Genomic DNA, 14,522 nt, shown 5'->3' with positions numbered 1-14,522 from the left:
ATGACAGCAGCTGCATTCTTAAGCAGGGTCTTTATTGCAGTGTTCTTCAGCACTGGGTCCCCATATGTTGTTGGCCAAAAATCCCCATCATCCCCAGTCAACTTAGCCAAGAACATAAGAAGAGTTGCTGAATCATTCCAGCAGCCCATCTAGTCTAGCATCCTGTTCTCTAAGCGGCCAATCTGATGCCTATGAGAAACCCACAAGCCAGACCTGAGAACAATAGCACTCCGCCATCTGCAGTTTCTAGTAACTGGTATTCTGAAGCATTGCTTCCTCTGACCATGGAGGCAGTGAATTTGCCCAATGCTTTCTTTTATCTGTCCTGAATCTTCCAACATGCAGCTTCATTGGGTGTCCATTAATGCCATGAGAAAGGGAGAACAGCTTTCCTCTATCCCCTTGCATAATTTTATAAACGTCCATCGTGTCGCTTCTAAATGAAAAAGTCTCAAACACTGCAACCTTTACCTCCCCTTGATCATTTTAGTTGCCAAGCCTGCCGTTCTTAGCTACGAGTTGGTCACTCAGAGTCTCCGCCCCTGTCACAGCACAAAGGGCACCAAATTCCAGTCCTTCCTCTCTTGCACTTCCATTGCATTTTAACACTTCCAGCTTTTCTGGTTTGGGGAGAAGGTGGGTGGAATCTCCGCCTCCATTCTCAAAAGAAAAGCCCTCTAAATGCTGTTTCTCTCCTGGTTGCATAGCAACCCCCTCAATGCCGTCTATCTCCTCCCCTCCCACTGTCTGCTTGCTATCCGAGTCTATCTGAGTTGGGAACTCTTGGTGAAGGGGGGCTGAGCTAAACTACTCCTGCCCTTTCTGGGGCTGCAATCCCTTGTATCCAGAGTCAGATTCTGGCTCCCTCTGTACTGGCATTCCTTCATCTCCAGTCTGACTCTTCCCAGGCATTCGATTTAGCCATGTCCTTAAAAGTTGCTCCTTTCTGGAACCTTTTCCACCTCAACTATATCCTTTTTAAGATCAGGTGATCAGAGCTGTACACAGTATTCCAAATGCAGTCACACCCTAGATTTGTATAACAGCATTGTGATATTGGCAGTTTTATTTTTATTTTTATTTCCTAATAATTCCTACCATGGAACTTGCCTTCTTCATAGCTGTGTTGACATATTTGAGCTAATCACTATGGCCCCAAGGTCTTCTGGTCAGTTACTGCCAGTTCCAACCCTTAGAGTTTGTATATGAAATTAAGAACTTTCTGTCCCAACAAGCATCACCTTACACTTGTTCATGTTGAATTGTGCCATTTTACTGCACATTCACTCAGTTTGGAGAGATCCTTTTGGAGTTTTCCTCTTCTTTTAATGACCCTGAACAATTAAGTAGTATCAGGAAACGTGGCCGCCGCACTCCTAAACGCTAAATCCAGATTATTTTGAATATAATTAAAAGTGCAGGTCCCTATATCAATCCTTGGTGTTTCTTCCTGACCAATTCCTCTTCCACAAAAGAGCCTCTCTTCATATTCCATGGCAGTTAGGTTTATTCAGGAGTCTTTGCTGCAGTACCTTGTTTAAAGCCTTTTGAAAGTCCAAGTGCACAATGTCAACTAGATCACCTCAATCTATATGCTTGTTGAAACTTTATAAGTCCTCTTAACAGCTCAGTGAGAAGATTTGCTTTTGCAGAAGCCATACTGGCTCTGCTTCAGCAAGGCTTGTTCTTCTATATGATTAGTTATTTTATTTTTAACAGTACTTTCCACCAGTTTTCCCAGGACAAATGTCATGCTAAGCAGCCTGTAATTTTCAAGGTGCCCCATTGATTTCCCTTTTTAAAAATGGTGTTACACTGGATACTTTCCAGTCTTCAATTATGGAGACTGCTCTGTGGGACCAGATGCATAATTTTTGTTAGAAGATCAGCAATTTCATTTGACTTCTTTGAGAACTATTGGATGTATTTCTGAATTGAATTTCCACCCCACTGAAGACAAGGGTTGGTCTGAGTAAGAGCAAATTATTTTGTCTTTCTTCAGTGAACAGGATAGTTACAACAATTCTGACTTTATATGAGTCTTTTCCCAGAATTTCAGGCATCCTGGTTCAAGGCTATACATACAGGTGTAATACTAATAATCAAAGACCTTATTACAGGTTGCTGGTGTAAAATTATTTCTTTCTCTTTGCACTCCTGCCTAGATTTCATTTGCATCGCCTCTGACAAGATCTCATAGCTATTACCAGAAGTCCTCAGCCATCATTTTTTGCTTTTGTTGTTTGAGGTTTCTGTGTGTTGCCAGTCGATAGTCTCTTTTTCACATTGCTTCAAACACTAACATGCACAGTCTTGTTTCAGCCGCTCATTCCAGGGTGTTGAGCTTTCAATTAAACAGGGAGATTTTTTATTTTATTCAAGGGGGGGCCACATCATGTCTAGCTCAGTAGCTATTTGACTAGATAGCAACCGAGAAAGGGGGTAGGGTGGGATTTCATTGGAAATGGTCTAACGTATTGCAGGAGAATCACAGGATTAGCTTTTCCCTAACACTATTATTTTTCTTCCAATGGAGTGCAAAGTTTTAAGAGAGGAACTTCTATGCTTTGCAATACTGAAACTAGGTTGCTTTTGCATATATAACACCGAAGCAGATAATCTGGACATCAGAGTTTCAAGTGCTACCTGTTTGCTTTTGTCTGCTTCTTCCATTTTTATTAATATACTCATGTGAAGACCTCAAGGGAACTGATGCAAACATTAATGAACAATGCTTTATAATGTGTACTTTCCTGATTTCTAAATTTGGAGGGATGGGGATGTAAGCTGAGCCCAAGATCTCTCCAGCCTCCACTGGGGTTCTCCACTTAATAATAATAATAATAATTTATTACTTATACCCTGCCCATCTGGCAGGGCCTCCCCAGCCACTCTGGGCGGCTCCCAACAGAATATTAAAAACACGATAAAACATCAAACATTAAAATGTTCCCTAAACAGGGCTGCCTTCAGATGTCTTCTAAAAGTCAGATAGTTGTTTATTTCCTTGACATCTGGTGGGAGGGCATTCCACAGGGCAGGCGCCACTACTGAGAAGGCCCTCTGCCTGGTTCCCTGTAACCTCACTTCTCGCAGTGAGGGAACTTCCAGAAGGCCCTTGGAGCTGGGCCTCAGTGTCCGGGCTGAATGATGGGGGTGGAGACAGGAAAGTGGGGACAGGAGGAGCCGGCATCCCTGTCCCTTCCAAAATCGCTGAAGTCAGTGCAGAAAGGGAAGGTCCCTGTTTCTTCTTCCTCCTGTTGCTTCAGAGCATGCTGTTCCAAACTCAGTTCCAAAAGCACTCATGTCTCAGAGACCTCTAAGTTGGTTTGAGGCCAAGATACCCATAGGTGGTGGTTGTCACAGGTTGTGCACATACACATAGCACACACCTGCATGGGAGAAGGTTATAACGGTTGAGAAAACAGGGGAGGGTGGGGGAAGTTAAAGCCCCTGCCCCAGTGCTGCAAATCCAACCCAAGGGGGGTTTATGTCTACCTTGTTGTTGTTGTTGTTTTTGTTGTTGTTGTTGTTTTTGGGTTGTAAGTAACCCTGGAAGATCCAGTCCTGGGTCTCTTTCCATCTTGTGTAGTTTGGACCCTTAAGAGATGCTTTTCTCTTGCTTTCCAAAACATGTCAGAAAAATAGCATAGTCTTCTTGCCTGGCCCAGAAACAGAAAACGTTGAGAACTTTAGTCGATCAATAGTCTTTGAGCTTGTTTTGTTTTGGTTCTTGTTTCCCGGTTTTGTAGGGTATTTATCCGCCCCTCCCTGCTAAAGCATCAATATAAAATCCCCAACGATGTGAGTTTTCGAAAGCAAGAGGCACCGATAGCACTAGCTGGAGTTTTCCCGTGTGCCACACAGGATAGACTTCGCCCCCAGTGCCACACTCCCCAAATGCATTGTCAACAGCTCAATTAGCTCCTGCTTCTGCTTTAATTAATATTGCCGCCTGGATCTATCAACAGCAAATCAGTATGCTTCACACCAGAGGATAAAAACAATCTGCACCTTGTCAGCCCCAGCACTTGGGAAGCGGTTCTGGGGCTGCAACCCTCCTGGTAATTACTCACCTGGGTCTTCACACTGCCTTCATTTCCGTTTTTTGATTGTTGACGTTGCACAACACTGCTTCGTCTGTCTAAAATAAAATTTAAAAAGTGGAAGAAATAGTGTCGGGCCCAGTAATTACGCCTCTGTCACCTCTCCCTCTTCCCACATTTGGACCCCCAGCAGCAAAAAATGATAGACATCATTTTCATGTTAACTGTTCCATTAAAAGAGAGTGATTATGTTAAGCTGAGTGAATGAGTTGACACTAAGAATCAACACCTCCCAAGCAGCTGTGAAAACATTTAGAATACATTCATGTACCAAATGACTAAGTGAAAGGGTGCAGGGCGGGGGGGGGGGGATGGGGACTGTGCAGGTTGGAGATGTATTTTAAAAAGATAAAGCAAGGGGGGAGATATCTCTCTCCACTCCTTGTTGTGTGCATAAAGAATGGATGGGTGGTGGTGGTTGGTGGGGAATTATAAACCTGCACACAGCCCTGGATGTTCTTTCATAGCATTATGCGATTCTAAAGGAATGCAAGAATGAAGCTGAATCAAGGAAGCCTATCTTTGTATTGTGCCTGCATTTTGGAGCATAAAATATTCACACTTCAAATGTTTCGCATTTGGGAATAACAACGGCTACAGCAACAATATAACAAATGATTTCTTGGCACCTGTCCGGTGGCGGGGGGGGGGGGGGAATTGGAGGGAAATAAGCAGATGCTTATTAGGTTGTTTTAGGCAAGCCAAGAATTTTAGCTACAAATGCAGGGATTTTCTCACAAGGCCGTTGTTAAAAGAATGGTGTTCGGATTATGATCTTATTGTGTTTGAAAGCCGGACTGGAAGCTGCCCTGAGCTTTTTGGAAAGGCATGTTAAAATAGTTGGGAATAAATCAAAAATCAGTAAGAACTAATTCCTTGTTAACATGCAAAGCTGCGGCCAAACTCTTGGTTTAGGTGGTGGAAACCATCATTGGCAAAAGATTCCTGCATTGCAGGGGGTTGGACTAGATGACCCTTATGGTCCCTTACAACTCTACAATTTTTTTATGATTTTATGATGCTGTCTCCCCCTCAAGCTCCAGATAGGTAGATTGATAGAAGCAGGGTTCTTACATTTTCTCCTAACCTGGATCAGTCTACCCAGAGCTACAGCATGTCATGGGGTGATGATTCCTGTCAGGGCAGTCTGGAGCAGGTCGGGCCCCCTGGCGCTGAGGTGCAGAGATCACTCTGGCGCCCCCACCCTCACAGCATTCCACCCGGCTTCGCAGCGCCCCGCCTCCCGGCCCGGCGCCCTGGCGCCCCACGCCACCGGGACCTTACCTAGAGCCGGCCCTGATTCCTGTGCCCCAATATCCAGCATCCTTATGTTCTCCAGACATGTTAGGAGTACAATTCCCACCAGCTAGTGGGGGCTGATGAGACTTGCAGTACAGCAACACCTGGAGGGAGCCAGACTGGCGAGGGCTGCTACACAGCATCACTTTAAATCAGGGACAGGGAACTTCAGAAGCAGGGGTCAGATGTGGCCTCTCTGTTGGGCCCTTGGACCCTTTCCCCATCCCACACCCCTCACTGGCCCTGCTCTGGGCACTCCGCAGGTAGTTTTGCCTGGCTGGAATATGCTCTTGAACTGTGATCATTTGCCATGCTCATTCAAATGGGGGACGGACAAGAAGGTGATAGCTTAGTGGGAGAACGAATCTGCTTTGCAGGCAGGGCCATCTCAACTATGTCGGGCGCCCTGGCGCCGTGGTGCAGAGATCACTCTGGCGCCCCCGCTCCGCCCCGTTTCTTGTCGCGGCTGGTGGGTGGGCGCAGGGCGCAGCACGTCTTCCGCGCAGCTCCACCGTGTGGCGCCCCCCTGCCGGGCCGGCGCCCTGGTGCCCCGCACCACCCAGCCTACCCCTAGAGCCGGCCCTGTTTGCAGGCAGAAAGTTCCTGGCTCAATCTCCAGCAAGTCCACATAGGGCTGGAAAAGATCCCTGTGTGGAACACCAGCGGGTCATTGTTAGTCAGAGTAGACAATACTGAGCTAGATGGACCAATTCTCTGAATATAAGGTAGCTTCTTGTGCTCCAATAACCTCCAGATTCTGGAAGTTTGCACAGTTAGGGTTGAGAATCTGGTCCATGAAAGCTTCCCCTCCCCAAATGTCTATGAAAATGTGTGGTCAATGGGGCTGGGAACAGCCATGCAGGCATGACCCTCTGCTGCTACTTTCATCTAGTGCCATTTCAGTCTGACTTCTGACCAGGGTTTGGGAAGCAGATTGTTTGGGTTGCCCTCTTGGATGACCAGAGAAAAGACCAGGAGAGCCTGATAAGTCTCTTGGATCTCACAGGGACTTTTGATACCATTCACCCTGGTATCTTTCTGAGCCACCATTGTGGAATGGAAGTCGGGGAATGGTTCTACTGTAAGCTGGATGGCAGATTCCAGCAGGTGGTGCTGGCATATTGCTGCTTTTCCCTATGGGAATTTCCCTGCAGGTTTCTGTCTGTCTCTCATGCTTTGTAATCCTGCTACACCAAATGCCCATGACGTTCCATTTTCATTGTGAAAATTGATGCTTTGAAGGGTGTGAGAAGGTCCATGAAATACCTTCCGGCTTTTCACAGTGTCTGTGCCTGTTTCCAGTCATGGTCCATCCAATCCGCTGCTCCTTCAGTGCAACTTCCAAGGGCATTGCTGATACTTTCTTTTTCACTGGGAGCTTTCTTTTCATTGCTGGGAGCTGATACTCTTGTGAATACACATTAAAAGACTCCTTTTAAAACACTTTTGCTCTGTGCTATTGCTTGCCTTTAAAAACAACTGCAGATTTAAAGGATTCTTAAAACCCCATTGATCAGCATAGGAGATCGTTTTAGGGGATGCAAGGTGAAGAGGGCAAGGGTTCTGTGAAAATCACCTTTCTCCGTCACATCAGGGAACATCTCCTTTCACAAATGGAAGGGCATGTCTGGATCCAATTGTGGGAATGTTAAGGAAGGTAGGAGAGGATATATTGTTTAGATATTATCCCTCACCACTCACGCTAGTGAGTAAACAGCAGAGGACATTCCCTTTGCAACTTATTGGAAGCAAGTTGATGCTTTGTTAGAATCCTTTAAATAAGCAATCCAGTCTGGATTGTGTCTGGTAAGTTTCCCCTTGATTTCCCTCTTAAAATAATAATAACACAGCACAGCCTTCTTTAAAAGTAAGAATAAAGTTTTACTAACATTCAGTTCACAGCATTAATCTGAAGGCAGGCTTTATCTTGTGGTTACTGTGAAAAGAAGTCTGAGCTACACCTCAGACGTTCTTCTTGCGGGCTCCATCCTATGTGAAGGTTGAACCATGGGCTAGCTAAGAGCCAGGAGAGTCCAAGAATAAGAAAGTAAGAGTCCAAGAGAGAGGTGTTGAGTGGCTAGCCCTTTTATCTGGTCAACTAGGGTCACAAGCATCTACCTGGTCACACGCAGGGAGGGGATGCTCCACAGCAGGTATGACAGGAAGTCCTCCCTGTCTGGAGCCACATTCCCCTGTGTGTCCATTCTAAGCAACAGGAAAATGTTGGATTTGACTGCTCTAGTAATACTACATGCCACCATCCATGTTGCTAGTTCTGTTGTTTTGTTCTGCCTTCCTTCCCTGGACCCTTCAGAACAGCCTCTGCTGGCTGGAACACACCTGTATTTTATTTTTGCAACTAGTTAGCATGAAACATTACTATGATGGGTGAGACAGGAAATTAATGTGAGATTATGGGCTTACCCGTGAGATGTTTTTCTTGTACCTTATGCCAACGTAGCCAGCTGTGTGGGACCTTGTCTTTATGGACTGCCAGCCCAAGGAATTCAGATAAACATCATAAAGGATATTTAAACAAATCTTTCAGCAAAACATGGTTAATACAAAATAAATAAATAGCCACCTGGAGGCAATCCATCCTTTTAAAAAAAACTAATTTAAACTCTCAAAATAGCATACCTACCAGCCAATAGATAATGGATACTTTTACTGCCAGGCATGGCAAAGGAAGAAAACTGATATTCCCTCCTCCTACTCTCTTTCTTCAGAGACGGGCTTCTATTGCACATTGATTTTTATGATTGTTGTATGTATTCATTTAAAAAGCTGTAAAATAAATATAATAACAGTAGAGAACAAAGAGATTCTATGACAGCTGCCGCATACCAAGCATTCTTCTTAATCGAGCTCTGCTATAAGTTAATGTTTCTATTTATAACACAGAGTACCTACAGAGCCTTCATTATTGGCAAAATACAGGATGACTCTTGCGTGTCCTCCCTGGAGAGACAGTAAGTAGACGCGAGCTTCTTACAATGGTGCTCTTCGTTCCAATCTTCCCTTCATTAAAAACTTCTAAACTAAAATAACATAAATGATGGCAAAATATCAAAAGAAGAAGGACCCACGAGGCAGGTTAAAATGGGGAATTAGTGGGTTTATTGGGGGTGACCGGATAAAATAATGCATTGCTTTTCTCTTAGGGAAAATAAACGATCAAGGAATTAGTGTGACCCCCCAAGAAAATTCTGTTTCAGTGCTTTTTTACCTGAATTGGTCCCTCGGTTATTTTGGTGTGCTTTTCTCTCAAGAGGGGAGAACACCCCAAAACATTCAGCTCCCGGATATGCTAGATACAGCACCAGTCAGAAGTTGACTGTAATATCATGGGCAGCCAAACAGTGATTATTGTACATTGCTGCTGAAAGTATCACAGGGCAGCGATTTGGCACAAGCAGATCTACATTCATCAACCGCCATCCTTCCTGTAGGGTGCAAAAGAACATTGGGGGGGACACAGGTGTAGGCCATGGGTTATGGCAGGCATCCCCAAACTGCGGCCCTCCAGATGTTTTGGCCTACAACTCCCATGATCCCTAGCTAACAGGACCAGTGGTCGGGGAAGATGGGAATTGTAGTCCAAAACATCTGGAGGGCCGAAGTTTGGGGATGCCTGGGTTATGGCTTAGCTACCTCTACTCTAGAGCAATAAACTACGAACTGCCTCTCCCCATGTGAACCAACTAGGACTCTGTGATTATCATCTGAGGCCCTTCTTCATTTGCCCCCTCCACAGAAGGTCCAGAGGGGCCTTTTCTGTGATGGCTCTCCATTTCTGGAATGCTCTCCCCAAGGTGGCTTGCCTGGCTCCTATCTTTTATGTGCCAGGCAAAAACTCTTCAACCAGGCTTTCAGCCGTTAATCAAACTATGGCCTTTTAAAGTGGTAGGGGTGTTGTATTCCTCCCTGCATTTTACTAGGACTATGTTATGTATTTTGTTTTTTAAATTGCAAACCACCATGTGAAGGTTGGTATATAAATGTAATTAATTTAACAACAACAGCAACTAATAGGGTTGTAGCCTTTTTGTTGTTTTGTCTGTGCTGTGTTCAGGGCAATGGGGTTAGCGATTCTGGGATGATGATCACCAGTCTTGCCACATTTCTTCCTCCACCCACCATGTTCTCAGGCACAGTTGCTCAGGTACAGTTCCACACACTATTGTGCTTCAATTTAAATGCAGTGCAGATACCAATCGCATTGCTTCAGTGTAAAGGGACGTACATATGAATCCTTTTCACCTACTCATGTCTTACTGGAAGATGGGATCGTGCCAAAAGTTGAACTAGAGACACAGCAGTAAATTTGTGGCATATGCAGGCCAAATATAGAACACCCCTTCAGCCACTTCCAAGGTTCAGCTGATGAAAGTGAAATGGATTGTGCTTTTCAGACTATAGTAAAATGGTTTCACGTAGGAATGAGTCACTCCGGCACAATACTGAAGAAATCACTTACGAAACAGAACTTTTAAAACTTTCATAAATGACTTATTAATTCTGGTTTGGCTTCCATTAGCATCAATTGAATTTTTTTTCTTGTTTTGCCAGGCCCATTCTTCCTGCATTAGCTACAAGAACTGACTGATTCATCTTATTTAGAACTCTCTAATGTGGAAGCCAGATAATAGCCGTAAAAGAATGACTCTGTTTCACAGCTCGCTAAATCATGGATCCTCGTGTACCATGAAGCTTTGGCTGCCCTTTCGAAGAGGGCTCTTTGTTACTTTACAAAAAAAAAAAAAGGTCAATATACCAAAAAAAGACAGGGGAAAAACTATCAAAAGTTTTCATATATTTATATAATTGGAATTCTTGCTGACCAGTATTATTAATATTTTTATTGATGTTTTCTCCCCTTCCTTCTATGGATCTGGTACACTTTCCCGAATTCGGCTAAGCTTTCTTGCCCTTTTTAAGTACACTCCCAGCTGTCTTGCTCATTCCCAGTAGTATATTCTTACCAACGTACCCAGGGGCATCTCATTCATGTTACCTATTTTCAGATCGTCCACAAAACACTAGAAGAGGGCAAGTTCTTTTTTCACCCACCTCAAAATGGTAAAGTCTGCCCTAGCAGGAGAACGAGTATGGACTCAGCTATACAGCTGCAAAGTGCAATATACAATGTGACACTAGATGGCGACAGTGAGCTATGGCAAATTCAATATATTTTTCAAAACATTTTTAAACAAAGTATTCTCACAGCGTTGTGTGTGTGTGTGTGTGTGTGTAGATTCCACCCCAGTCTGTCATTCAGAAAGTTTGCAAACTTCATCCCCTCAGAGGATGCAACCATGCCTGCAACTTGCTTCCAAGTCTGGCAGAAATTTAACATGTTGGGGACTTTTTCTTTCTTTTAAAAAACCTGTTTTAAAGGTTCCCTGAACAAAAACTCCTGGATGAATCTGCTTGCAATTTGGCAGAATTAAGGCACTCTGGTAGAGCTCTTTTTTCTGCAAATCCCATTCACTTCTGTGAAAACAAAACACAGAAAGCCATTAAAAAAATTCCCAATTATTGTCAATGCAGGGGCAGAGGAACTTTGGATTTAACAGAATTGATTCAGACCCTAATAATAATAATAAGGAATCAGAATGATACAGAGAGGATTTGGTTGCTTCCCAGTGCAGCAGATACAGAGAGAAGATGAATATTGTGGTTGAGGTATACAACATATATAATAAGGATTTCTTTTACAATCAAGCGGTGTGTATTTTAAGAAATAAATAAATGTTACATGCCCAAAGAGGAATGCCTAGTTGCATTTCAAGAATCCTCTGAAAACCAAAACTAAAGCTAATTGAGAAAGAAGAAAATCATGCTCTCTTTGTTGTGTCAGGGTCAGTCAAATGGTCTGAATGAGTTAACAATTGCTCATCGTAATGTGTTGACTGGCGCATGCCTAGAACAGCCGAGATCCTACACCAGTTGCATTCTCTCTGGTCATAACCAACTATTAATTACTCTGCATGATATCCATTAAAATGAATGGGAGACTCTCCAGAGCTAGAGCATTGTAGTGCTCTTTAGTAACATATTTCATTCAGCTTCCATTCAATTCAGTGGAATAACCTCCCTTTTAATGGTTGTTTCAATAAGAAAACAACATGATTCCCATCTGATACATGAAAACAAAATACCAACATTCTTGGGGTTCCCTTGTCTTAGTGAGTTGATAGCTGAGCTGGGATGTTGGTGCTGATTTCTCAGTTCTTTTTGCAACCTCAATGGAAACTCCGTTATGTTTTGGTTTTTTTATTTAGCATGCATATGCTTATAGATTTGGCCTATAAAGCTCTAAGGTTGCAAACTTACGTACACTTACTTGGGGTTATTTAATACCATAGCTATTATGTCTGATTAAACAAGGCTAGGGTTGGCTAACAGGCAGTGACTGACCCAATGCGAGCTTCACATCTACGTGGAGAGTCGAACCCTCCTCCCTCAGGTCAAAATCTAACCATTATACTGCTCTGGATGCCTCAGTACTTTTGTATTTTGCAGTTTCATTGGAACTTGAACTAAGATGTTGTAATGCGACAGGATAGCAGTGTGAAAGAAGAGCATAATGGAATGACCAACTCTCTGTTCCTCTTCTTATTGGTAGGATGAGGACTGATATAACTCAGGGAGTATGTGAAGCCCATCAAAGTACAGTACCTGCTGTCGTGAGCTGTTGGGTCTTCTTATAATAGGCCTGGTTTAGAAATACAATTTGTAGCTATTAATGCAATTCCTTGGATCAGGCAGAAGACCATGAGAGGGCAGGGAAGCTTGTTATACTGTACAAACTTTTCTCTAACTACGTCGAGCATTCAATCCCCTGACTGCTACGGTGTGTTTTGTAGAGAACAGAATCATTATTTACATTTGAAACAAAGGGCTTTGTGGCATGAGGATATTCTGTATCGAGCTCTAAATCTTGTGTACGATTCCTGTTGCCTTAACTTTGTTTTGTCAGGGTAAAACTTTGACTGATCAGTTTCTCCTTTTGTGTCTATTCCCCTTGCCTTTTGCTTGTAATCTATTATTAAAAGGTATATTTGAATTTCGGAAGGACACGCTTTTTTCTTTTATTGACAAAATCCAGTACTTAAAAGAAGTCTAGGAAGAAATCCGAGGAATCAACTATAAACCTGAGGTGTATATTATTATGTTACAATCACAGGGGTATGTGGTAGTTGTTTGTTTGTTTGTTTTCCATTTGGGAGAGGGGAAGGAATCTATGATGAAGCATTCTATCAGTTCTGTGCAGTGTTTTACACTGAAATGAACATGATTCCTGTAAGCATTATATGTTGCTTAAATGGCATTTTTTTATCTCCAGGGACTCAGCTACATTGGCAAAGAAAAAGCGCTTTATCTGCGTTGTATATGCATTATAACGCTGTGACACCAGATGGCACTGTGGAGTTCCGGTTTTGCCAACCCAATTTCTCATACAAAGTTTACAATGTTTTAAACTGAAACGCTTCTTTGATGTAGTTACAGGTAGGTAGCCGTGTTGGTCTAACATAGTCAACTCGAAACAAAATAAAAGAATTCCTTCCAGCAGCACCTTAGAGACCAACTAAGTATACCTATGACAAACTTAGTTGGTCTCTAAGGTGCTGCTGGAAGGAATTCTTTTATTTTGCTTCTTTGATGTGTCTAGGTCCAGCCCTGGATTCTCAAGACTTCATAGAGAGCTCATAGAGAGCTCATAACAGCTCAAATCCTCAACATGACTACACGTTTTATTGCAGTGCCCCAAGACAGCATAAGAATACAACAATTGGCCGTTGCGCTCACATCCCTAGGGGGATCGGGGCAATGCTGTGTGCACAATTCCCTTTCCTCATCTACCAGCCTAACTGCGCCCCTCAGGGGCGTAGCCAGGATCAAAATGAGGGGGGCAAGGGGCGGGGCCAAGGCACGGGGGAGGGGCCACAGTGGGGCAAGGAAATCCATGGTCGTTCAGGGGCGAGGGGGCGCCAGGATCAGCCCGAAATCGGGCTGTTCCGATCCCCTCCTCCCCCTCCGCGATCACCGGGGCGGGTGGAGGGAAAGCTGGCTTTCCCTCCACCCGCCCCACAGCCAGCAAGGGAGAAGGGAGACGGCACCGGGTGGCAGCGGGCAGTGGGGCAGGCTGGCCAGCGGCCCTGCTTCTAGGGGGGCAACTTCCCCCTCCTGCCCCCCCTGCCTATGCCCATGGCGCCCCTGCTGGATTTATTCCCTGGATTTATTCCCTCTCTTCACAAAACGTTCTGACACACGTTCATGGCCTTAACTAGGGCTGCCGTGTATAGGTCTTGAGCAGCGTTTCAGTCCCTTGGGTCATCACAACAGTCGTTATTTGTTAACTCATGACCCGCCTTGTAGACTACAAGGCCATGGGCCGAAGGTTACCATATTTCTGTGGTATATTACAGAAATATACCACAAGTCTAAAACCAAGCCGTCTTGGACATGTCCTCCAATGCTTTATTGATTTGACACTCTATACCCATCACCATGATGCCAAATTGAGCTGCTGTTGGAACTTGGGTGTAAATCTGCATACCCCCCAACATTTCTGCAACATAAAAATAGGGAAGTCCTATTTAATAATAATAACAATTGTTGTTGTTTAATTATTTATACTCCACCCCTCTGACTGGGTTGCCCCAGCCACTCTGGGAGGTTTCGAACATATAGAAAAACATAATAAAATATTAAATATTTTTGTAAAAAAAAACCCTTCCCTATACAGGGCTGCCTTCAGGCGGCTTAGGGTGGTGGTGGTCGGATAGCTCCATACCCTCCAACATTTCTGCAATGAAAATAGGGACGTCCTAAGGAAAAGTGGGACATTCCGGGATCAAACCAGAAACCGGAATGGCTTCAGTAAATCCAGGACTGTCCCTGGAAAACAGGGACACTTGAAGGGTCTAGATCTGGGGTTTGTATGTGACAGGACTACACAACAACAGCCCAGGATCTCATTAGAACCTGATTAGAACTTGGAAAGTTCCATGCTTCAGGAGGCCTGCTTAAGTGGACAGCATCACACATATACATGGAACAGTGTGTGTGTGTGTGTGTGTGTGTGAAGTGTCAGTATATGTGGGACTC

The sequence above is a fragment of the Zootoca vivipara genome, chromosome 1 (genome assembly GCF_965207765.1).
Source record: "Zootoca vivipara chromosome 1, rZooViv2.hap1.1, whole genome shotgun sequence".
In the NCBI taxonomy this organism is placed as follows: domain Eukaryota; kingdom Metazoa; phylum Chordata; class Lepidosauria; order Squamata; family Lacertidae; genus Zootoca; species Zootoca vivipara.
This window is presented reverse-complemented; position numbering follows the sequence as displayed.